This window comes from Halyomorpha halys, unplaced genomic scaffold (assembly GCF_000696795.3).
Source record: "Halyomorpha halys isolate HHAL.00 unplaced genomic scaffold, Hhal_1.1 Scaffold811.1, whole genome shotgun sequence".
In the NCBI taxonomy this organism is placed as follows: Eukaryota; Metazoa; Arthropoda; class Insecta; order Hemiptera; family Pentatomidae; genus Halyomorpha; species Halyomorpha halys.
In genome coordinates, this window is record NW_027116337.1 from 48,546 (window position 1) to 73,915 (window position 25,370).

At 29.9% G+C, this 25,370-nt stretch overlaps 1 protein-coding gene across 8 annotated transcripts in view; it reads left to right on the top strand.

Moving 5' to 3' along the window:
- The first annotated feature begins 2,206 nt into the window (after positions 1–2,206).
- Positions 2,207–25,370, top strand: part of Mf (myofilin) — a 58,973-nt gene continuing 35,809 nt past the window's right edge. For 5 of the 8 annotated variants that reach the window (XM_014429594.3, XM_014429599.3, XM_014429598.3 and 2 more), the window contains exon 1: positions 24,157–24,257. The gene's annotated coding sequence lies outside the window, so the exon portion shown is untranslated. Of the gene's footprint in view, positions 2,347–20,206; positions 20,345–24,156; positions 24,258–24,277; positions 24,302–25,370 lie in introns of those variants that run through there. The other 3 variants (XM_014429595.2, XM_014429596.3, XM_067053136.1) reach the window with 3 other exon arrangements.

Here is a 25,370-nt window from a genome sequence, read left to right on the forward strand (position 1 = left end):
TAAAAACAGTTAAATAAACAGTATGTTTTTAAAAACAAAATCCCTTCATCTCTTAGTAATTTAGAACTAAAGCTATTAATAAATTAAATTTTAAGATGGGCACGATTGGACATGCTATATTTGTTAATAATAATAATATGACATTGCTAGCCATTCACGATTCAAGGTTTCATTATTTTCGTTGGGGCCTGGTTCTCTTTAAGGAATCAGTTACGTTGATTACGAATTTATTTTAAGGTTTGTTTGGCCTTCTCATTTATTTATTTTTTCATCTTTATAGGAGTCACTTCCCATTCTATTAATATGTTTAAAATAACATATACAATTCGCTATTAATAACACGTGTGATCCATTATTTATCGATCCCTTGAAGACAAGTAAAATTAGGCTATGATAAAATCAATTAAAGAGGGCTTTCAATCCTTGATTTTACGAAAAACAAAACCTTAGATTATTTAGTCACTTGAAAGCAATCTTTAAATGAAAGATATATTCCAAATTCAACTTGTTTTGAAGAAACGTTTATCTAGTCTACCTTGCCGAAGTTCAGAATTATCTGAGCAATTATTTAGCAGAATTATCTATACAACAAAAAATGTGACACTAAAAAAAAAAAAAAAAAGAAGCATGAATTTCCTACTTTTGTGTAGATCATAGCCCATATGATGTTTCTAGTTGATTCTGAACCTGCCATCAAAACGATTTTACCTATTTAAAAATCCTGATTCCAAACAATACTCTTTGCCAACTCCAGACCATTTCCAGAAGAAACCTCGACTTCATTTACGAGAAATTAATGCTTCCTAACGTAAAGGTTTTAACTTTAGATTACACTAAAAGTGTGTAATCTATAAAACATTCAAAAGTATGATTTATAGAAAAAAAATAAAAATTTTGCTTTTGGTTTTACGAGGTCATTTGGAGTAGATATTGTTAAATGATGCTTCCTTAAATCGATTTTATCTCTTTAGGATGGTGAAACTAAATTATCTTGACTAGTTCTTGAATGATCGCTTCCTATTTTGCAAAGAAACCCTAAGTAACGCTTTAAAAAAACAAAACATAAAATATAAATTTTATGATTTTTTTTTTGTACATAATCGTTTCCGCCTTTACCTGCCTTCTCTACGCCTGCCTTCGTTGTTCTATTAGTTTACAATTGTCTGAATGCATTGTTAATTGTCAGCCGAGTTATTGTGATTTTTCATCATTCTTCATCCTCTTATCATAATAGAGCCAGGGAACTGGGAGCTGCATGCAAAAAACTGGGAAGCAGGAGCCCAAGATTATATATATATATATATATACGTGTGTGTGTGTGGAATATATAGTTAGGGGAATCATTGCAATTTAGCAAATTTCTAATTGAAGTTTTAAACGGATGTGTACGTTTTGAACTCCTTGAAGTACAAATAACAATTAGTCACGCAAAATGGTCTCTGCCTGTAAATGTGTGAACAGCCCAGGTCAAAAACGAAAGGCCGATAGTCCTGTGATGTTATTGTGACTTTTACGATAAAACCTAATCACCAGAGATGTCTCTTTTTGAAACAAATTTTACACATATTATACATACAACAATGAACAGGTTATGTAATACCCCCAAGCACATTACACTTCTTTTGGATTCTCCGAAGATGGGTACAAAATAGGTAATTGATTTTTTATAATCAAAAGATAATATTATAAGTAAATGTGAAATATTATAATAGTAGCAAGAGATTTATACTTACTAATGTAGTTTTAATCAAGTAAATAAAAATTAATAAATAATAAAATATGCTAAAAACAGTTAAATAAACAGTATGGTTTAACTGTTTTTAAAAACAAAATCCTTTCATCTCTTAGTAATTTAGAACTAAAGCTATTAATAAAATAAATTTTAAGATGGGCACGATTGGACATGCTATATTTGTTAATGTACGCCTCAAATATAGTAACCACTTATTTATAGAAGTCATCATCCAACTATAATGTATAACAATTGCATGGACACCTCAAATCGAACCATGCCAGACCATCCGATAGGGGCAGTATAGAAAGGAATAATTGATGAATGAAGAAATATAAATTGTATCTTATTGTATAGGGTAGCTTGATTACTCAGGATTGAACAAGGAGTTGGAATGCAAGCCATTGCAGGAGGTTCCATAAAAATAAGTTGTTATAATTAGTGACTAGAAGAGGACTAGAGTGTCCAGTCTAATTATGTTAGAGGACGGCGATGTGATCTTATACCCTAGCGGCTCTACTTGTTCAGTGCCTGCCAAATTGTTGCCGCATAGTCCCTTGTCTGGCTGCGATAGAACAAGCAACAGCTGAGTCTTCAGGGTCACTCATAGCAAGGTTAGTAGTACTGTCCTAATTACTATAATATCCTTCTAATATACTATTAACTATATTATCTCGTTTCATCGAAGAAATTTATAGGGTCAGTATTCACCCCTAAACAAGAATGAAAACACATCCTATAAATATTTATAATTTTTATATGTTTCGCACCTACACATACATCAGTTAACAACGAAAATCTGAAGCTGGGTACACATCACACGACATTCACTTGCCATCCTGGAAGGTGATAATTTCATAAAATAATTTTTTTTTTCTGTTGATTTGTATTTTAGGGTTTTGAGGTATAATGAATATCAACTTTGTCCCTACCGAGAATGTATCAGTTAAAAAATATTCTATAATGTTGTCACTATTTCACCATTTTTTCCCCTTTAGTTAATCATTTCATATTAATACATTTTTCATAACTATTAATAATTGAAAATTGCTAATTATTTTAAATAAACAAAATTAAACGTACTTCAGATGAAGTTTTGAGAATTCTTTATTGGATATCAAACTGATCGGGGCATCAATATAACAAATTTAATCAAAATTGGTAGAGCCGTTTTTAAGAAAATTCCAAAATGTGTAAAATTTATTTCAAAAAGAGACATCTCTGGTGATTAGGTTTTATCGTAAAAGTCGCAATAACACCACAGGGCTATCGGCCTTAAATAGCTAATGTCAGTTCCGAACGACTTTCGTTTTTGACCTGGGCTGTTCACACATTTACAGACAGAGACCATTTTCCATGACTAATTCTTATTTGTACTTCAAGGAGCTCAAAACGTACACATCCCTTGAAAACTTGAATTCGAAATTAGCTAAATTTCAATGACTCCCCTAACTATATATTCCATGTGTGTGGATATATATATATATATATATTAGCGCTCCTGCTTCCCAGTTTTTTGCATGCAGCTCCCAGTTCCCTGGCTCTATTATAATAAGAGGATGAAGAATGATGAAAAATCACAATAACTCGGCTGACAATTAACAATGCATGCAGAAAATTGTAAACTAATAGACCAAGAAAGGCAGGCGTGGAAGAGGCAGGTTCAGGTGGAAACGATTATGTACAAAAAAATCATAAAAATGATAAAATTTATATTTTATGTTTGTTTTTTTTAGAGTTACTTAGGGTTTCATTGCAAAATAGGAAGCGATCATTCAAGAACTAGTCAAGATAATTTAGTTTCACCATCGTAAAGAGATAAATACGATTTTAGGAAGCATCATTTAACAATATCTACTCCAAATGACCTCGTAAAACCAAAAGCGAAATGTTTTATTTTTTTCTATAAATCATACTTGTGAATGTTTTATAGATAACACACTTTTAATGTAATCCATAGTTAAAACCTTTACGTTTAGCAACCATTAATTTCTCATAAATGAAGTCGAGGTTTCTTCTGGAAATGGTCTGGAGTTGGCAAAGAGTGTCGTTTGGAATCAGGATTTTTAAATAGGTAAATTCGTTTTGATGGCAGGTTCAGAATCAACTAGAAACATCATATGGACTGAGATCTACACAAAAGTAGGAAATTCATGCTTCTTTTTTTTTTTTTTTAGTGTCACATTTTTTGTTGTATAGATAATTCTGCTAAATAATTGCTCAGATAATTCTGAACTTCGGCAAGGTAGACTAGATAAACGTTTCTTCAAAACAAGTTGAATTTGGAATATATCTTTCATTTAAAGATTGCTTTCAAGTGACTAAATAATCTAAGGTTTTGTTTTTCGTAAAATCAAGGATTGAAAGCCCTCTTTAATTGATTTTATCATAGCCTAATTTTACTTGTCTTCAAGGGATCGATAAATAATGGATCACACGTGTTATTAATAGCGAATTGTATATGTTATTTTAAACATATTAATAGAATGGGAAGTGACTCCTATAAAGATGAAAAAATAAATAAATGAGAAGGCCAAACAAACCTTAAAATAAATTCGTAATCAACGTAACTGATTCCTTAAAGAGAACCAGGCCCCAACGAAAATAATGAAACCTTGAATCGTGAATGGCTAGCAATGTCATATTATTATTATTAACAAATATAGCATGTCCAATCGTGCCCATCTTAAAATTTAATTTATTAATAGCTTTAGTTCTAAATTACTAAGAGATGAAGGGATTTTGTTTTTAAAAACATACTGTTTATTTAACTGTTTTTAACATATTTTATTATTTATTAATTTTTATTTACTTGATTAAAACTACATTAGTAAGTATAAATCTCTTGCTACTATTATAATATTTCACATTTACTTATAATATTATCTTTTGATTATAAAAAATCAATTACCTATTTTGTACCCATCTTCGGAGAATCCAAAAGAAGTGTAATGTGCTTGGGGGTATTACATAACCTGTTCATTTGTAGGTGTGCATTAAGCTTTTAACCGATTTTCAAGTTTAGTGGCTCAGATCTCTTTATCTTATTGAAACAATGTGATCTGAATATACTGAAATTAAATATGGTTATCTGTTTGTCTGTTGCTTTAGGTCATTTTTTGTGCGTTTTGGAAAACCTATCCTTCCAAAAGGATCCAAAATTGCCAATTATTTCAAATAACAAAATTAAACGTACTTCAGATGAAGTTTTGAGAATTCTTTATGGGTTACCAAATTGATCGGGGCATCAATATAACAAATTTAATCAAAATTGGTTGAGCTGTTTTTAAGAAAATTCAAAAATGTGTAAAATTTATTTTAAAAAGAGACATCTCTGGTGATTAGGTTTTATCGTAAAAGTCTCAATAACATCACAGCGACATCGGCCTAAATAGCTAATGTCAGTTCCCAACGACTTTCGTTTTTGACCTGGGCTGCTCACACATTTACAGACAGAGACCATCTTGCGTGACTAATTGTTCTTTGTACTTCAAGGAGCTCAAAACGTACACATCCCTTGAAAACTTGAATTCGAAATTAGCTAAATTTCAATGACTCCCCTAACTATATATTCCATGTGTGTGGATATATATATAATCTTGGGCTCCTGCTTCCCAGTTTTTTGCATGCAGCTCTTTTGCATCTTTATTCTATCTATCCTTCTGGTTTTTGGCCACGTGGTCTCTAGCCAACTGTTCGTCTGTAGCCAAAGGTTAGTGATCCTAGTTTTGAGTATCTTAAAACATTCAGTTTGTTAAAAAAAAAAATAATAATAGCAATGATTCAGCAATATATACACAAAGATGATCCAGTGTTCAACCCAAATTCCCAACCAATTGACCTAATTGTTGATCCGCAACAATAATTATTGATATGAGTCTACAATTTGATCAATAAACTAAATCGTATCAGATTGATGCGTTGATGAGAACATAAAACACTGAAATATCGATCTTTTTTCATATGTGTCATCTTTCCTAAGGTCGCACTATGCTTTTTATATGTTAAGTTGAACGCTCTGAATTATGAAATCATCTCGTCATTTTCGAAGTCTATTGAGGGCTGAGGAATTTCTTTTTTTTTTCGTACCCTCCTAAAATTTAAATTTGTTTCATATGTGTACATATGGTGAGGTGTACCATATGTACAGCTGGCTTTAGTGAAACCTTTGATTGCCTTTAGGCATGAGGAATTTCTCTCGCCAGTAGTGGTATATATTGGAATATCTTGGCCATACCTCAAGAGCCTGGACGGAGGGACCATAGCCAAGACGGGATGTAGTGACCACACACCTTTAGCAGTAGTGAGCAGACAGGGGCAGCCCCTTGGCACCATGCTCTGCTATACCTGTTTCACCTACAAACCAATATGGCCAATTTTTACAATAAATATTTTTATATTACTATTTTGATATCTTTGTTGACCACCATCCGGAGTATCTTCCTCAAATCTGCTTCATACTAGTACAAGAGCCCAAGAGGAGAAAAAAGGCAGTTATTTCACTATGCTTTTTATATATTAAGTTGAACGCTCTGAATTATAAAATCATTTCGTCCTTTTAAAAGTCGACTGAGGGCTGAGGAATTTCCCTCGCCAGTAGTGGTATATATTGGAATATTTTGGCCATATCTCAAGAGCCTGGACGGAGGGACCATAGCCAAGACGGGATGTAGTGACCACACACCTTTAGCAGTAGTGAGCAGACAGGGGCAACCCCTTGCCACCAGGCTCTGCTATACCTGTCTCACCTAAAATCAATATGACCAATTTTTAGAGCGATTGTCATTTGGTGAATGCAACTCAAAATTAGAGTTCTTACCTTCACTCATTCAGTGCCTCTATTGTTTCAATTCATATACATAGTTAGTTTCTTACAATATAATTTCAATATAGGTAATATATTTAAATTATTTTAAATTTAAATGTCGCATATTCAAACGGATTTTAGTGTTCTTAACAATGAGAAGAAGGCTTGTTACATATATATCTTTGTAAGTGAAAGTAAAAAATCGATTATATCAAGATTAGTTATGCATTTTTATCAGGGCATTGTAATATTTAACAACGAACAAAAATATATCAATGAAATAGGATGAAAGAAAGTGAAATATGAAGTATTACAAATAAATTTTAGCAGGATTACTCGTCGATTTATTTTTTTTTACACAGTTATTCATATTTCAATACATTTTTAATTTTAATGTTTGCAGCCAAACGATTTTTGATGATTTGATTGGCTATTTCTTACTCCTTCTTATAGCATAATATGATATCGTGAAAATTAATTTTCGGAAGAAACGTTTTACTGTGAAAAAGCATAGAATGTAAAAATAATGTGACATAAATAATGTTTCATTTTCAGGATACCGCTAAAAATCGGAAAACGGTTAATAGAGACTTTTTTTTTAGGTTATTTTACAATTGAGGCAATAATCCACCCTTAAAGTTCCCTGGCTCTATTATGATGAGCGGATGAAGAATGATGAAAAATCACAATAACTCAGCTGACAATTAACAATGCATGCATAAAATTGTAAACTAATAGACCAAGAAAGGCAGGCGTGGAAGAGACAGGTTCATGTGGAAACGATTATGTAAAAAAAAAAAATCATAAAAATGATAAAATTTATATTTTATGTTTGTTTTTTTAGAGTTTCTTAGGGTTTCATTGCAAAATAGGAAGCGATCATTCAAGAACTAGTCAAGATAATTTAGTTTCACCATCGTAAAGAGATAAAAACGATTTAAGGAAGCATCATTTAACAATATCTACTCCAAATAACCTCGTAAAACCAAAAGCGAAATGTTTTATTTTTTTCTATAAATCATACTTGTGAATGTTTTATAGATTACACACTTTTAGTGTAATCCATAGTTAAAACCTTTACGTTTAGCAAGCATTAATTTCTCATAAATGAAGGCGAGGTTTCTTCTGGAAATGGTCTGGAGTTGGCAAAGAGCTCCGTTTGGAATCAGGATTTTTAAATGGGTAAATTCGTTTTGATGGCAGGTTCAGAATCAACTAGAAACATCATATGGACTGAGATCTACACAAAAGTAGGAAATTTTTTTTTTTTGTCACTTTTTTTTTGTGTAGTTAATTCTGCTAAATAATTGCTCAGATAATTCTGAACTTCAGCAAGGTAGACTAGATAAACATTTCTTCAAAACAAATTGAAATATAAATTTGGAATATATCTTTCATTTAAAGATTGTTTTCAAGTGACTAAGGTTTTGTTTTTCGTAAAATCAAGGATTGAAAGCCCTCTTTAATTGATTTTATCATAGCCTAATTTTACTTGTCTTCAAGGGATCGATAAATAATGGTTCACACGTGTTATTAATAGCGAATTGTATATGTTATTTTAAACATATTAATAGAATGGGAAGTGACTCCTATAAAGATGAAAAAATAAATAAATGAGAAGGTCAAACAAACCCTAAAATAAATTCGTAATCAAAGTAACTGACTCCTAAAAGAGAAGCAGGCCCCAACGAAAATAATGAAACCTTGAATCGTGAATGGCTAGCAGTTGTGGTAGAGCCTGGGCAGGAGCTTAAGCTCTTCTTGATTGACAGGGCAGCCCGAGGATGTTTACCGGGCGATATCTTGTAATAGACCTTCCTTCTTGTTTGTTCGCTTTTGTTTTTGTAGCCGGGGTGTGATGACGCGCGAGCGTCACGTCACGTATTTCCTTATATAGGGCTCCTCGCCAAATTTTATTTCCACACATCGCCTCATAAGATTATCGTAGTGTCGTCTCTCGGTCTTTAAGAGGTCGTAATTGGAAACATTTATTAAAAAAAAAACAAGAAATGAATGAAACTTGGAAGCGTGTGTAAATTTAACTTTACACTCAAGTGCGTTTGTTTTATTTAAAACAGATTTAAATAATATCAGAATAATAATGTTTTAATATTTAAAATATTTCAGTTCCTTAGTTAATTGAGACATTCACATTCACATTCCCAATTACGTTCCTATTCTAATTTTCCAAATTGGCCTTTCAGTTGACAATTTGCAGACTCTTAACATTTTTGTTCTGCAAAAGTATGGCAGAAATATGAACATATAAGGGATTACTAAAATTTACTTTTATTACTATGGTTTACATTTATTTAAAATGGAGAAGAAAACAATTAACATCGTTGTCTTAAACATTTATTGAATCCTAAATTGTTATAGAATCAGTATTATAAATAATAAGAATGATGGAAAATATTTATAGATTTATTCCGTCATTCGAAAGGCTTTTACATAGGTTTAGGAATAAAAACACCTAATTATTTAATAACTATAATTATGAAAACATTTATCCAATTCGCGACTAGCGAAACGGAACAACCAACTCAGACCGTGCGTCCCCTCAGCCTAACTCATGTTAGAACAGATCTTTTATTTATGTTTAAGACTTTTTATGTTTCATATTATTTTTCTACAATCTTTAGCTTTCCAATGGAATCCAAATTCGCTATATTTTTGATATCGATAAAAAGATACTCTTGTTTCCTGAAAACCTGTTTTTAACCAGGAAAACTAGTTTTCCTTATCTCTTATTATTTAAGTTAATACCGAATTCATTCATAGTTTATATTTAAAAAAATTTTAATTACTAGTAAAAATGTGAGATGCTTAATTATTTCAAATAAACTAAATTAAAGGTACTACAGATAAAGATTTGTTTCTATGTCCACATTTATGCCCTGTCACACTATTTCAATGATGAAAAGACCTATCTGGACTTAAAAAGACCTGTTAAAGAACAGTTAGTTTACTCAGTTTAATCAAAATCGTTTGAACTATTTTTGCTGAAGTCCTGAAAGATTGAACAAAAAAAATCATCGAAAAAAAAAAAACGAATACATAAAGTGAAACTTATGGTCGGTCTATTTAAACGACAATGGTGTCACGTCCCAGGTATACAATTTTATGCTATACTTCACCTTATTTTATTTTCCATATATTGGTAAGTAAAAGAAAAAACAGTAAAAAAAAATAAAAAAAGAAATAAAAAAGAAAATCAAAATAAATGAAGAAAAATACATTAACAAAATAAATAATTAAAATAGAGCATGTGAAATTAATAAAAATAAAATAAAAAATGCGATCATAAACGCCGGCATTTAGATGATACTGGGGAAGAAAATTGTAGGTTAGTATTAATTAGATGATAACAGTATTACATGTGATGGGAGATATAACGGGGAGAATATTATATGGGATATATAATATTCAAAGGTATAGTTCAGTCATCAATTTTTTACAAGCACAGATACGATACTGAATGAATCGTTTTGCAACATACAGGTGGAAAGAAGTGGAACGTGAAAAAAAAAAATATTCTGACTAATTTACATGGGTTATTGCTAAGTAAATGACTGAAATATCGGGGAGAGGGGGGACGGTGAAGAGTAAACTCTTTGGGCCCCACTACAAAATATTGGGAGAGGAAGAAGCAGGATTGGTAGTAGTACAAGAGCCGGGAAGAAATAAAGACAGTTATTTCACCCCAATTTTTGATTACTTTAATGAAAACTAGGTATAATTACTAATCAAAATTTATGAGTCACCCAAGTATAGGTAGGGGAAATAAAAAATGGCAGCTTTTTCAAAACGTTAAAAAAAAATTATTTTTCATTCGGAGCTCTACATCTTAAACACTACCAACAACACTAGAAAATCTAAAATAACGCTATTTAAAGAAGAGTAAGTTTTCTAAAATATAAGCCTTAATAGAGCTATTTACGTTCAATAGTTCTCGAGGTATAGCTTTTCAAAAAGCAATATTTCATAAAAAATGTACTGAAAGATTAGTAGTTGGTGTATCTATTTTGAGAAATCTATATCTCAGGAACTATGTGACGTATAGATGTATATTAGCATTCAAATTAAAGCTAGTTTAATGGACTATAAAGTAATTCATGATATTTCCCTAAAATAAATTGATTTATAGTTGTTCAGACAATAAGTTTAATTTATGAAAAACATTATTTCAAGAACCATAAGACGTACAGATGTTAGTCAGCACTTAAATTAAAGTTAGTTAAATTTACCACAAAATAGTTTATAACCTTTATATTTGTTTAAGTTATAGTTTTTATGATATTTGACAAAATAAATTCACAAAATGTTAATTTCTAGTTGTTCCGATAAAATGTTCGATTATTGAAAAAAAAAATATGTCTAGAATCATATAGACGTACCTATGTCGTCAAGCTTTCAAAATAAAGGAAATTTAACTCACTATAAAGTAGTTTATGACACGTAGTAGTTTTTAAGATATTCGCACATAAATATAAATTTGGCACATTTGTCCAAACTATAAATCAATTTATTTTAGCAAATATCAAGAAAACTACTACTCCTGTGAAGGAAAACTTCTTAAACTACATTATAGCCCATTAAACTAGCTTCAATTTGAGAGCTAATAGACATCTGTACGTCGAATGGTTTTTGAGATATAGATTTCTCAAAATAAATTCACTAATTACTGATCTTCTGTACAACATTTTTATGGAAAGTTGCTTTTTAAAAAGCTATATCTCGAGAACTATTTAATGTAAATAACTCCATTAAGGCTCATATTTTAGCAAAATTACTCTTCTTTAAATTACGTTCTCTTAGGTTTCTTTTTGTTGTAGCTACTTTTTAAGATATGGAGCTCGGAATGAAAAATTAATTTTTTTTAACGTTTTGAAACAGCCGCCATTTTTTATTCCCCCTACCTATACTTGGCAGACTCATAAATTTTGACTAGTAATTATACCTAGTTTTCAGTAAAGTAATCAAAAATTGGGGTGAGATAACTGCCTTTTTTCTCCTCATTTCGTATTTAAGGTACGTACTAATGGATTAATGGATGCCATTAAAATGTTCACATAAAATTTACATAACTCGTCCATTCATTTTACTTAAATTTTCAGTAGTTGTAAACTAATAATAGTTAACTTATTCCATTAGTCAAATATTTAGGATTCCTCCTACGATTCCTTATGATTTCATTTAAATTCCTCTCCTCACTATGACTAAAAACATTGCATATCAGTGAGCAATAATAAACAATAGACTCATACAAAATATTAAGTAATTTTATATATAAATAAACGAGAAAAAAAGGATAAATAGAGACATTCTCGAATCGGAAAAAAAATCGAGACCACCCGAACTCTCCCGACTGAAAGTATATGTTTACGACTATCTTATAATTTGTTGAACGGTCTAATTTTGGGTAGGAAAACCGTTGATATTCTTTATTCTAAGTTCATGAACCCTAAAAAAAAGAGCTTATAATAAATAACTTGAAAACACAAGTCCACTAATCAACTCAAAACTTGTGAACATAAGTAGGGTAAATAATATCTGTTCTGAAACGAGGTAGGATTCATTTCTTCCCAATTTGGGGTAAGTAAAAGTGAAAGTTGGGTAAGTGAAAGTTGTCTGATGCGCCCACCGCACCAGATTTTTAAAGCTGTATTTAAAACTTAGGGTTCGTAACGTTTTAAAGACATGGGAGAAAATAATTTAATAATAATTGTTAGAAATAGTGCTAGTCATTAATGTTCTTTTTTTGTTTTGCCATAATCTACAGAAGTAATTTATGTTGAGTTTTCTTAGACTTTTAATATACATATATATTGGTTAAAGCATAAATGGCCAGTATATCAGAAAAAAATGGTGTCATGGAGAGGGTTAGGAGTAGAGACTGGATTTTTTGCAGCAAAAACCGAAAAACGTGAAGTAATAACCGAGATGGTGCAAAATTGTGCACTAAAAACCTAAAATTTGTATAAAAGCTCAAACCAAGCGATAATCAAGTTTATATTTTAGTTTATAAATCAAGCTAGCTAATTATCTCTACATTTGTACAAACATACATTAAAAACTAAACTATTCTGATTAAAAACCAAACATTTAGTAATGGAAGAACTGTGAGGACGCTAATTGTATTAAAAGTTTTTATATCCTTATTATGAAGGCTAGAGTTCAATTTTCAACTTCCTAAAACTATGGTATCTCAATACAAAAAAAGAGAAGAGCATTTTAAAATATTCTCAATTACCTGTCTAATTTCCTCACAAATTTCACATAATATATATTTCCGCTTAGCATTTCAATTGTGTATTTACATACGAATAACCAAATAATCTAACGAGTAGAGTAATTCAATGTAGAAGAAAAACTTTCATAAGTTTAATTAAAGATGTATAGGCATATTCATATAAAACAGACCAATTGATTTTTTGTTTATTTTAGGTAATATAATATAATACATAATGACATTTTCACTAGTCACAACAAAGGCAGACGTAAGAATAAAGGGCTATAGGTAAACTGGGAATCCAAATTAAAAACAATAACACTGAATGTTCCCCATAACAAGTTTATTCCATAAGAATATTTTCATCATTACCCGAGACTACTGGCTAATACTTGGATATACCAAGAACGTTCATCATTTGTGTTTACTTGTTTTTATTATGATGAATTCACCTCTGCATTTGTTAATTCATGCTTTGATTTGACCCAAACTTGTCAATCTTAAACTATGAGTTAATAAGGAAAAAATAATTAAATAAATTAACACGGACATTTGTCACTAAAATATACAAGAAATTAATCGCATCATTATTAATATAATGCTAACAAATTGTATTAGTTAAACATGGTCTGTAATTGGTCATATTCAATGCTGATTTCAAGATTTAAAAGACGTCTTTTTTATATTTTTAGTTTTTTTATATTTTTTATACAGCTTCCCAATGGATGGAAACATATGGTGTATGTACTAAAAACGTACAAGGAAGCAATATAAAGTTATGATTTATAGCTGTTGGTGGAGGTTATAGCTGTCTGCTGGCTCTTGTTATTATCAGCAGTACCATTGCAATAAAAAGGCATCTCTTCTGGCTCTCTGCAGATTGTTTAAACCACATTGGTAATAAAATAATATCTTTAATAACCAAATTGTGAATCAACAAGACAAGATTTAGTTTGGAGGCCTAAACTTTTTTTGGCTGCTTCTTCTTCATACCATCGGAAACAGGAGGAATAGGTCAAATATTTTATATAAATAATAAATGTTATTCTACACCAAGGAAATAATCTTTATGATGATAATTTTTATTTCATCGTAAAGTAACATCACCTATGTTATTCAAGCTTTGTAAGATTCTACTCTTCTAGAAATTTTCTTTGTTTATTTTTTTAAAGAAAGGGTTTTTGTTTTGTTTTTAGCATGCACCCTAAAAATAAAAACCCAATAAACAATAACTCCCCTTGCTGAGACTTATATTCAGCTCTCTGAACCAATAATTATTAAAATCTAACACAAACATCCTGTCATCGTTTTATACAAAGAGAATTAAGAATTTATTTTTAACCAAGTCCTGTTTAGTTTGCAACATTTATAGAACAATCGTTTGCATTAAAAAGTTATTTAAAATCAGCTCTTGTAAACCAAGACCTCGTTATATAGTTGGTGATACTATAAATAAAACCTTCTCTACACACTATAATTACCGTCATGGTGAACGTTGTGATCGTTGAGCGCAGAACTAATTGAATATGCTAGTTGGAATAAGCGTAAAAAAAAAAAAAAAAAAAAAAAATACTAAAAACAACTTAGTTTATGTAAAATAAGCTTATAATTATCTGTGTTTTTCTTTCCTTATCACATCTCCCAATTTCTCATTAAAAGGTTTTGAAATAAAGCCGTGTTTTCTTTTTGTCTGTAAAATCCGTTTTGAAAAAATCTTTTAAATTTTAGCTTATAATTTTAATCTGTTGTGAATTTTTAGACAATAAAGGTGTTAAATATAACAATGAACTGAATATGATACAGTGAATTTAACAAATCTGGGTTTAAATAAAATTGCTGTTTTTTCTTTCCCCATGAGGTGAAAAAACCATATAGACCAGAGAATGTGGAGTAAAATCCGCGGAGCCGTGCTTTTCGGGGGTTAACTAAACAAAGTTAATTGTAAAATAATAAATTGTTGTTATTATAATACAATAATTAATTATTCTGTTACGTTAACCGTGAGTCAACGTTGCGGGTTCGAGTGCCCTCCAGTGCCACAGCCAACTTTTATAAAGTGGGGCCCGTAAATTTGAGGTAAAGCTAACCTATTGCGCATCATCTTGAACAACCATTGTTCAAGAAACAGTATTTAATGGTATGGGTTGCAGTTGCGAAGATTATTTTTTATTATAATGTAGTTTTCTATTCATAATAAATCTTAATCCATATTGTATTAATATTATTGGCAGTAACAAATTATTTTGCTTGGGCCCTGGCTCAACTTATTACTGATATGAAATTTTTAGGAAAAGCAATTTTTCTCAAAATACCGAAGAAAAAGACAAGAAATATCGTACATTTTGTATTTTTATATTCATGAAATTTAATTTAGAGCGTAAACCAAACTTCTTAATAAAGGGTGAAAAAACGACTTTTCCTACTTTTTAATGGTTGTAAACGATCACCTTTTAATTTACAGGGGAATACTTTGATACAGGAAGATTGATTCTGAAGTTATCTGTACAAAAATTGTTTTAATATACTGGTTCATTAATAAATAAACATGTTTAAATAACAACTCCTCCACTATTATGACCATCCACGAAAGTGAAAAATAAATCATATTAAAGTTAATGATTGTTTAAGGACTTGATTTTAAATAAACGTAATAGATAGAGAAAGGCCGGGTCAGATAGTTTAGGAGCCCGGTAAAAAAAGTTATTCTAAGTAATAAAAGTGATCCTGTAAATAAAAACTATGTATAATTTCTAGCCAAAATTGATATATTTGTCAACATATCAAAAAATCATTTTTATTATTTGGGGTAATAAAAAATTGTGGCAGTTTCAAAAACTTAAAATATAATAAAGCACCAACAACACTAGAAAACCTAATAGAACATCATTTAAAGTTGAGTAGATTCACTAAAATATGAGCCTTAGCTGTTTACGCGCAATATCTCTTGAGATATTTAGACGTACGTTTTTTTCGAATAAAGCAATTGACTGCAGATGAGTGCTGGCAGACATCTGTACGTCTAATGATTCCTGATATATAGTTTTTCATAAATCAAAAATGTTTTACAAACAACAAGAAATCAATATTTGGTGAATTTCTTTTGGCAAATATCAAGAAAACTACTACAGCTACGAAGATAAACGTCATAAACTACGTTATAGTACATTAAACTAGCTTTAATTTGAGTCTAATAAACATCTGTAATGATTTCTATGATATATATTTCCCAATATTAATTCAGAAACTAGAGTTTCTATTTTCCGAAGATTTAAATGTAAGAATTTATATAATTATTATTCATGTTTTTTTCAAGGATGTAAATCTGGAAGTTTATATTTAAATACTGCAACTATTCAAAAATAACATTAATTTAAATTCTTCAACTTCTTTGTTTCTTGAGTATGCCAAGAGAAAACACAACTAGATCTTAGATAATCTTCAACCACCAAGCTAAGCTTCAGTTATCCTTGGAATCTAGGCTACTTCTATGTTTTCTAGTGATTTCGGATTATTAGTTCTGACCCACAGAAGAGTAAAATAAGGCTATGGGAATCGTTTGTGGTTTTGTTAAGGATCATATGAACTATAATTAAATCCAACAAGCTCTTCAATAACTTATTTTCATTAGTTGTTTTTTTTAGTTAGATTTTCTAAGTGATATTTTGAAATTATCTATTGACCATCTTTCTTTTTTTTTTTTTGACGTTGTAAAAAACAAATCATCGGTAGCAAATTATGAGCCATTGATCAAGCTTTGTTTTATAGCTTTTTATTTCATTACATTGTGTAAAAAAAACAAAAAAAAACCTATTAATAGTTAGGCGTCTTAAAATAATATGTAAATAGTTAAATGCTAAGGGATTACATAGAATATATGCTGTACCCGGTAAATATAACTAAGCACTTGCACGATAAGAAGTGCGATGACTGGAATAGACTTGTTACCAGATAGTTAGAAGAAAAAACGAACAAGTCACAAAAATCGTAATTAGCAGTAAAATTATTGTTATACACTACAGAGGTCGACTGGAACGTAAATGAGAGGATAATGCAAGAATGGTGTTCAAAGAGTGGTTTTTTGATGGAGTTTTGTGGATACAGGAATCTAAGCAAAAATCGTTGTTTTTATCTTCGCTGGTCCTCTGGTTTCCTAAGACCTTGTACTTTTTATAAGTGATTATAAAGTTATTGAAATTCGTCTTCTTTGTCCTCCTTTCATTAATTAATTTTTCCCAATTTTACTGGAATAATCTTCAACAAAAACCAATACCGTATGAAAATTTTCTGTAACAAATACATTTTTTTTTTTTTTTGGACTAATTTATTTCAGCATTCCTGTTGAGATCATGAGGCTGTGTATAAATGTGAGAAGATACATCCTGTTCTCGTATTCATAAATCCGAGCTTTCCCAACTGCAGTTTTGTTAATAATTCTCGCTGTGGATGCAGCTCTCCGTTTAGCAAACTGTTTATGCAACAGCTATTATCTCTCCGGTCCTATAAACCCACTTGTTTCGAGTGCATGGGAACTCCGATTGGAATGCGGTCACATTATAAATAGATAGATATTTCTGGAAAGTACATCAATGTCTCGTAAAGTTTGGATAAGTTGTTCCATCAATCAGCTTTATCTTTAGCTTAAACTGGATATAAATGCTAATTTCTCGGATTAGAAATATATTATCTTGTAAAGAATTAGAGGCTTTACTTTAAGATTGGCAAGGTAATGATAAAATTAAAGGGTCTAACTACAAAACTCACATTTTCCACTTCTTCTGTTTTAAATTGGGTTATAATATATTATTATTTTTCATATTGAAATGCACCTTTAAACCAGCACAACCCATAATATACTATTTGAATTTAATGCTGGAAATCATGTTTTGAGGTAATAATTGCACCTGATCCAACTATTTTAGTCCTGTGACACAGCCCGCAACACGTAATATTTTGATTGGAGTGAAATATGGTTTATTCTCATGTCCACGTTTCTTTATTAAAACTAGAATTATAATGAATTCATTTGTTAAACTAGCAGACTATTTTTAACAAGATCTGCCGGTTTGCTTCCGAAGAAATGCTGGGTGATGATGTTATGATAAAAGAGTGGAAAATGAAAGAAGTGATTAAAAAACCCACCTGTATTTTGATATTTAGGCTGCAAGGCGAATTAAATTTGCCAGAAAATCTGATACCAATACAACGATCATTTTAATTCATGTGAAAAATATTTACTTTTTGAAAAGCGATCTTCTGGCAGGTGCCAAAAACATTTTAAAAAAAGAGTAAATCAACTGCGAATTTTAGCTGCACAGACTATCTTATATTACCATTCACTACAAAGGACCTAAAGACATTGATTCTCGCTTGGAAATCAAGGTATATAGTAATAGAAAGTATAGTAGGGATCTAAAGAGAATTCGGAATTTTCCTTGATGTTTTGGGTGGACTTGAAGCAGAAGAACTATAAGAACTAATACCACATAGCGGCTGAAATGCAACATTTCCACGTCTGAGGTCTTATAGTAAACTGAATGGTTTGATGACAATCATTGTATTTTTAAAGTGAAATTTGAATATTATGAGGGAATATTTTTTTATTTGTTCCTTTAATAAACAATGTATTCAGTCATAACATACACTGGTAAACTAATTTTTCATCCTCAACAAACTATATACAATCTCGAATTAAAGTTTATTGTCTGAAAAATTTTAGATCGCTTGTTATCTAAAGTAAACTCCACCAAAAAATTAGTGCAGAAACTGTCAATTTTCCCTTAAACGAATGCGTCCATGCTATGTAACTTTCTTTTTTATTCTTTTTATATACATGAGTTAAATTACCTTGTATTGAGTTAAATTTATTTGAATAAAATCAAGTTTCTTAACAAAAGATAGACTATACATCTGATTTTTGATTCTGAAATTGGTGTGCAGGTCTAAATCTACAGATGGGGTTGAGGCCAGACTTATAGATCTGGTAAATATTAAATTCTGACGTCAATTTTCTTTAAAATAAATATATTTAATATTAAAAACAATTAATCATTAATATTAAATATTTACTGAATTATCTGAGAGAAACTTTGAGCCCATAAATTTAACATTTCCTTTCCAAATCTTTGACTTTCCAAAACCACGGAGCCCCTAGCTATGCGGGCGTTAAGTCCGCTTACCGCTTAGTCCACCCCTGTTCCCACCTGGCCGGTGGAAGAAACATCCCCTAGCTGGTAAAAAAGCATCCCTCCTATGGGCACTCAGTTCTAGTTATTTCATTTAACCCCGAATCTATTGGTTGGACAGAAATAATAAAAAGGGACGAATGATGAAAAAAGTAGAGGCCCAGAATAGAAGATAGAATTTGCATGCATCGTATGTTAAAATTATAGTTATTGGTAGAAATGTTAAACAATTTCGAAACTCATAAAATCATATTATGGGGATTATGAAATTGATTTAACATACACCTCCATTACAGTATTAAAATAATACACTTTTGCAATATATCAATGATTGTATAATATAATATTTTCATAATATTTTCAGTAAAAATACAACAACAATTAGGTAGACGATCTTACTGTTCTGAATTAGTTGTTACTGCTGAGTAGTACGGAGGCTATTATTCTGTGCTATCCGCAATCAAAAAGAAATACTTATTAACAAATGTATTATTATGTCACTGTTCCAGTTCAACAGTGTATCATCTCAAAAAATGGTTATTTTGAGGTATGCATGTAATCTTATCAGTAAGAACAATATATTGTAACGAGGTTATCTCCTTGGGGAGAAAAATGATAGATAACCGATCGATTTGATCGGTCCGTTGGTGAACGATGTTTCTCTGGAGAAGAGTGTAGAACGAAAAAAAAGAACAGGATTATTGTGGACTTGGTGTGCATATTGTTGGTTACTTTAGTACTACAATAAAAAAAATGTTTTTCTTTGGTTTTGGTTCATTGCGTTTTTTCCTCTTTGCCCGGGTATCACGCAACAATGTGTATAACTCAAAACTGCAATATCTCGAAATATTTTTTTACCATGATTCTGTGTTTTATTGTATAGATCTCACCCTCATTGCTAAGATTACATGTATATCTCAAAATAACCATTCTTTGAGATGTTACACTGTTCAACTGAGACAGCGATATAATTGGTTAATCTCGATTACGAGTTTTTTCGAATATGCCATCACTATTCCTTCCTTAGCGGAATGATATAACTCATTCATAATAATGTCACAACTTTCAGAATGGAACCTAGATATCGCAGCGTCCTTCTGAACCGAAAATGATTAAACAGAATTACATGACAGTAGACAAGTAAAAATATCTTCGAATAGCAGACAAACAACCTTATAAAAAAGACGCCATAGATCTTATGGCTGACAGGATGACAGTGGGGGCTAAATCGCCGATCATCACCTTGGAAGATCTCTATTTAGAAGGACGTTGCTACACTTACGCCATTGACCCGGTTCTAGTCTCGAATATAGTCAGCAATATTATAAGCACCGGGCCACTGTTGGCATAGCGCATCTCTGAGGTCCAACGGGTTTGTGGTAGGCTACACGGTGAGATTTTATAACAACATTTAATAACATTATATTATCTTTTAGGTATATTTTATGTTGAGATTTATTTTAAAAGTTATATCAATGACTGGCAATTATTTATAAAAAAAAAAAGTAAGAGTAAAGAGTAAACTATATAGAATAAATAAAATTTAATATAGTGGAAATAAATTGTAAGTGATTCCCAAACCACTGTTTGCTTTTTTTAAATTATAAAATCATAAATAAAATTTCAGCTAATATAGCTCTAACCCTTTTGTTCATTAGGCGATTCAAACAAACAAATTTAATTTTTTGTTTTGGACGATTAAATACTATAGGTTTTTTGTTAAATTATTTATTCCTTGACATGATTTATGTACACTTGAATTATATAAACACATAACCACAAAATTTGATGGAAGTTATATTTTAATGACATGATGCAGTCTTGTGGAGAACTTACCCATTGGTAGAACTCCAGTTTGAACAAGAAATAACTACACTATATATTGATGAATGCTATTTGAATAAACATTTTTCAATGTAAAAGGATTGCAAAACTAATCAAAGCTTTAAGTCATGAATCTCAATTTTGGATCTCGATCTATCTTGATCTAATATGTATTTTTAAAAAGCTGCTGCAAGATTTAATTAAAATAAATAAAAATATGAATAATTCATTCGTGATTTAACTAAGTTTGGCCTAAAAATCCGTCCTCAGGTAAAATACATTACTACAATACATAACACAAAAATAAAGTTACTGCCTATCATTTTTAGTGATGCTACACCATCTCAAAATTGTATGTAATTTATGTTTTAACTTAATTCATGTTCTTATCTTCATAAAAAATCAACTAATCTATTTTTAAAAAGTGTGTCATCATCGTTGTATAATATTTTTCAAAACTGTTTCTTAAAATTTGTGAGTTTATATATTCTAGGTATATATAGATAGCTAATTTGTTTTGTTTATAATTTAAACAAGTCATTTTCCGAGGGAAATTGATTGGTGGGTGAAAATTATATCAGGGAAAAAACAGTAATTTTAAATCTTCATTTAGTATGTGTCCACAGTATAATGGAAGTCATAGACCTTCATCGGGGTAACTAGTCCAGATATTAAGAAAACAAACATAAAATGAATCCATAAAACAAACAACTTATAATTTAATTATAAATAAATTCATTTCAATTTGATTATTATAAATTACAGCAGTAAATAATAACAATACCACGCCAAACATAAATATTAAAACTTATATAAATGATAATAAATGTTGCAATCTTTTCTTGTTTTATCAGAACGTAAAAACGTATATTTTTAGAGATTTCAGTTTATTTTACAAATATATTTGTCACTGGTTTATTGATAATGAAAAATAATTGTTTTAGTCTATCAATTTTAAATAATGAAACGAAAATTCGTGTTATGATATTGTAATTCGACTAAATATGTAAAAATTAATTTATCATAATAAAAACATCACACTTATCTATCATCCTGATTGGCCATCAGCCAACTGACATAACTAGACAAAATTTACTAGTCCTTCAGAAGATTTTGATATTAATAATTTTTCTTGTTCATTATTAATTAATAATTGAAGGTCATTTTTTGTTCTTTAGCTAAAGCACGTGTAAACGAGTACACCCATTTTCGATTTATTTTTAAAAATTCAATAATCATTTTTAGAATAATACGGTAAATTAAATTTAAAATCCCACAAACATATTTTGCATAAAAAAAGATAACACATTAAATGTAAGCGATATACCCTGTTTAAGTTGACAGCTGCCAAAACTCTTGGCAAAACCATTTTCCTAATTCATGAGGATCGCAGCTGCAGCGTGGCGTCAGAGCGAAGTGCGAAGTATTTTGACTTTCTTTCCCACTTCGATGAAATATAGCACCACTATTTGAGTTGTTTTATTTCCTTGGTCGCTTCATTGAGGATCTTCAAAGGGAAGGGAAAATTTTATTCAACTAAAAACACAAACAGTGTTCTTGCTTATAAATAAAGTTATAAATCCTCCATTTACAATTATAAAAAAGAAATATAAATATTCATAGTTCTAGACTTTCGAAAATATCAACATCACAGTTTTAATGGAGCAATTCATAATGGTCGTGTATTGAACACCTCAATCCAAAAAGTTATAAATTTATTACTCTATATGTTTTTGGACTGCACATAATTTGAAAAATTTGCAGTCCAAAAAAACATAAATTATAACTATTCCTACGGAAGTGTTCACCAAACGACCATTTTTGATTTGTCCTATAATTCGAACCGATATCGATCTTTATTAAAGAAATAATAAACAATACTTTTTATACCATATAATGCGTAGCATACAAGGCATTTATTATAACAATTATTAATTTGTTTATATGGAAATGGGTAAAATAACTTTTAAAAAAAATAGTTCTGAACACCAAATTATAAAACAGATTCGCTATGGGTCCATTAGATGTGTCTGACGCGTAGAGGATTAAAAAACGGATTAATTCCAATGTTAGTGTATCTTTAAGACAAATTATTTTAAATTTCTCAAACTCATAAGTTCGAACTCTTAAGTATACAAGATAGCAAATTATATTTACATAAAACTGTGCACGACCTATTAGTCAACCCGTTGTTTCTTTAAAACCCAATATAAAATTTATTTATTAGTTTTTATTTCCATATTATAATGAAACTATAATCAAAAGTGGTCGAGAAAAAATGATTAATTAATTAAAACTATTTTAAGAGAGATTTTATTTATTTTTATGTGCTTTATTTATTTTTATTCTTATTTTATTTTATTTTAGTATGAGTGTGATCATTCATCACGATTACCTATTTTTGATCTCTATCAATTGTAATATCTATCAATAAATAAAAAGTATCAATCAATTAATAAAACTATATTAAATAATATAAGTTCCTATAATTAGTTGGATTAAAAAAAAGCTTCATAATGGCAAACAAAAAAATTGTAGTATGCATAATATAAGTTTTCGAAGATTATGAGTCAGAATATGGTACATTCAAAAGATAATACAATTGACCTTAACTATTTGGAGAGAAAAATTCAATTCTTAAAATAATAAAATAAAAACTTTGGATAAAAAAAACACTTCATTCCCATATTGAAAGTTTTTCTCAATTTTGAATAAAATCAACTTTATTTTTCGACTATTCTTTGTAAATTTTATTTTAATTTTTAATTAATAACATATGTACAGTTTACAATATTAAAATTAGTATGTGATGCATAAATTATTTGAAATTCTGTGTATTCTGGATGTTAGTTGTTAAAAATCATAAACTTTACTCACATTATTTTTATTTTTTTTTTACGCGATTGAGTAGAAAAACCGAGAAAGATACGACTAAATGTCCTATACATTGTCAATTGTCCCAAAAGCATATTTAGCATATGAGTCCATGAAAAGCTAAGAGGTGCAAGAGTCAATTTGGCGAATTCGATTCTTTTTTCTTATCAACTAATATTATTATAGTATACTTTTCCATCGAATGCACTCATAAGCCATTAAGAATATTACTAAATGGGTCTGTAAATATAAAAAATCACAATATAAATGCAGCATTTAGAACAATAAAATAAATAAGATTTCATTGACAATGGGTTAAGGTGGTATAAACATTTGAACCTTGGGAACACCATGAGAAATTAGTAATCCCTTTAAGCAGTTATCTGATCAGGCTATAGTTGGATATTCATCATGCTGTAAAATGTAAATAATAATCTATATTTAAATAAAATCATAGATATAAACACGGGTTTATTTACCCGAGTGTAGGAGGGGTAGAGAGGGGGCGGCGGAAGTGGAGGGGGGGCGAACCGTTTAGAGCGGCAGGGCTGACAACCGAACAGTTGGAGTTGGGTACAGTGCCGGTCCAGATCAGCGGTCCGAGAGGTGAGGGGCAACACTGTTCATATTCTATTGTAATCTTCATTACTGTAAGTTAATGTCTATGCATTTATGTATCCAGAATCTAAGCGACTGGGACAAGAATTTAATTAATGGATTGATTATATTCGTTTAGAACGAAACTGCTTCGAATACAAAACTTTACTTTCAACAATCATATGAAACATACTTAAATAATTTGACATCTCAGAATAATGGGAACATTTAATATATCTCTGTAGATCCTTAATGCGAAACGAGCCGAGTTTAGAAAATGGACCGTATTTTTTTGTATATAACATAAAAATGCTTTACAAGAAAAATTTTTTTTTTTTTTAAATAACTCCAGAACAACGTAGAAGAGTTGGACACTAGAGTTTTTAAGATTAAAATAAAATTTCAGAATTAGAAAGTATTGAAGACAAAAATCATTTATAACGTACACCTATATATTTTTAAAAAAATTATATGCATTAAAGTTCCTCAGAAGCTTTAAAAATATAATTTTACGAAGTTAAAAAATAAAAAACATAACCATAATTTAAAATATAAACTATTAATTTTTGAAAAATATATTCGCACATTAGTTCTAATTAACGCAATTTTATTTCATTTATATATATTTACCAGAGGAAAATAAACATTTATAATTAAATTAAAATACCGTTTGGTATCTTAGTTTTATAATGTAAAAAAAAAAAAATTTAACTATATTTTATTTTTTTTTCATAAGTGAATAATAATCTATTTTCTATTTAATAATATACTAACTAAGATTTCTCATATCAGTAATATGTAGTCAAACCAACTATGCAGAGTACCATTTCCAAAATTGTGCTCGTGAAAACATCTTCGTAACTATTTTTTATGAATATTTATATATTTGATAAAGTCGTACATTTTGATTTTAAATAACTTGACAAACAAAAATAAAATAAACCTTCTCTATAATTTCTTTATTCTAAATAAGCTTCTGCGTCTTTAGAAACTTAATTAAAAAAAACAGAAAACTGGTGTTGAAACTAAAAAAAAAAAAGTTTGAAAACTAACATCTCCCAAATGAACGTAAAATGCATACTTATTGACTAATCTTCGCCATAATATATATGGAGCTATATA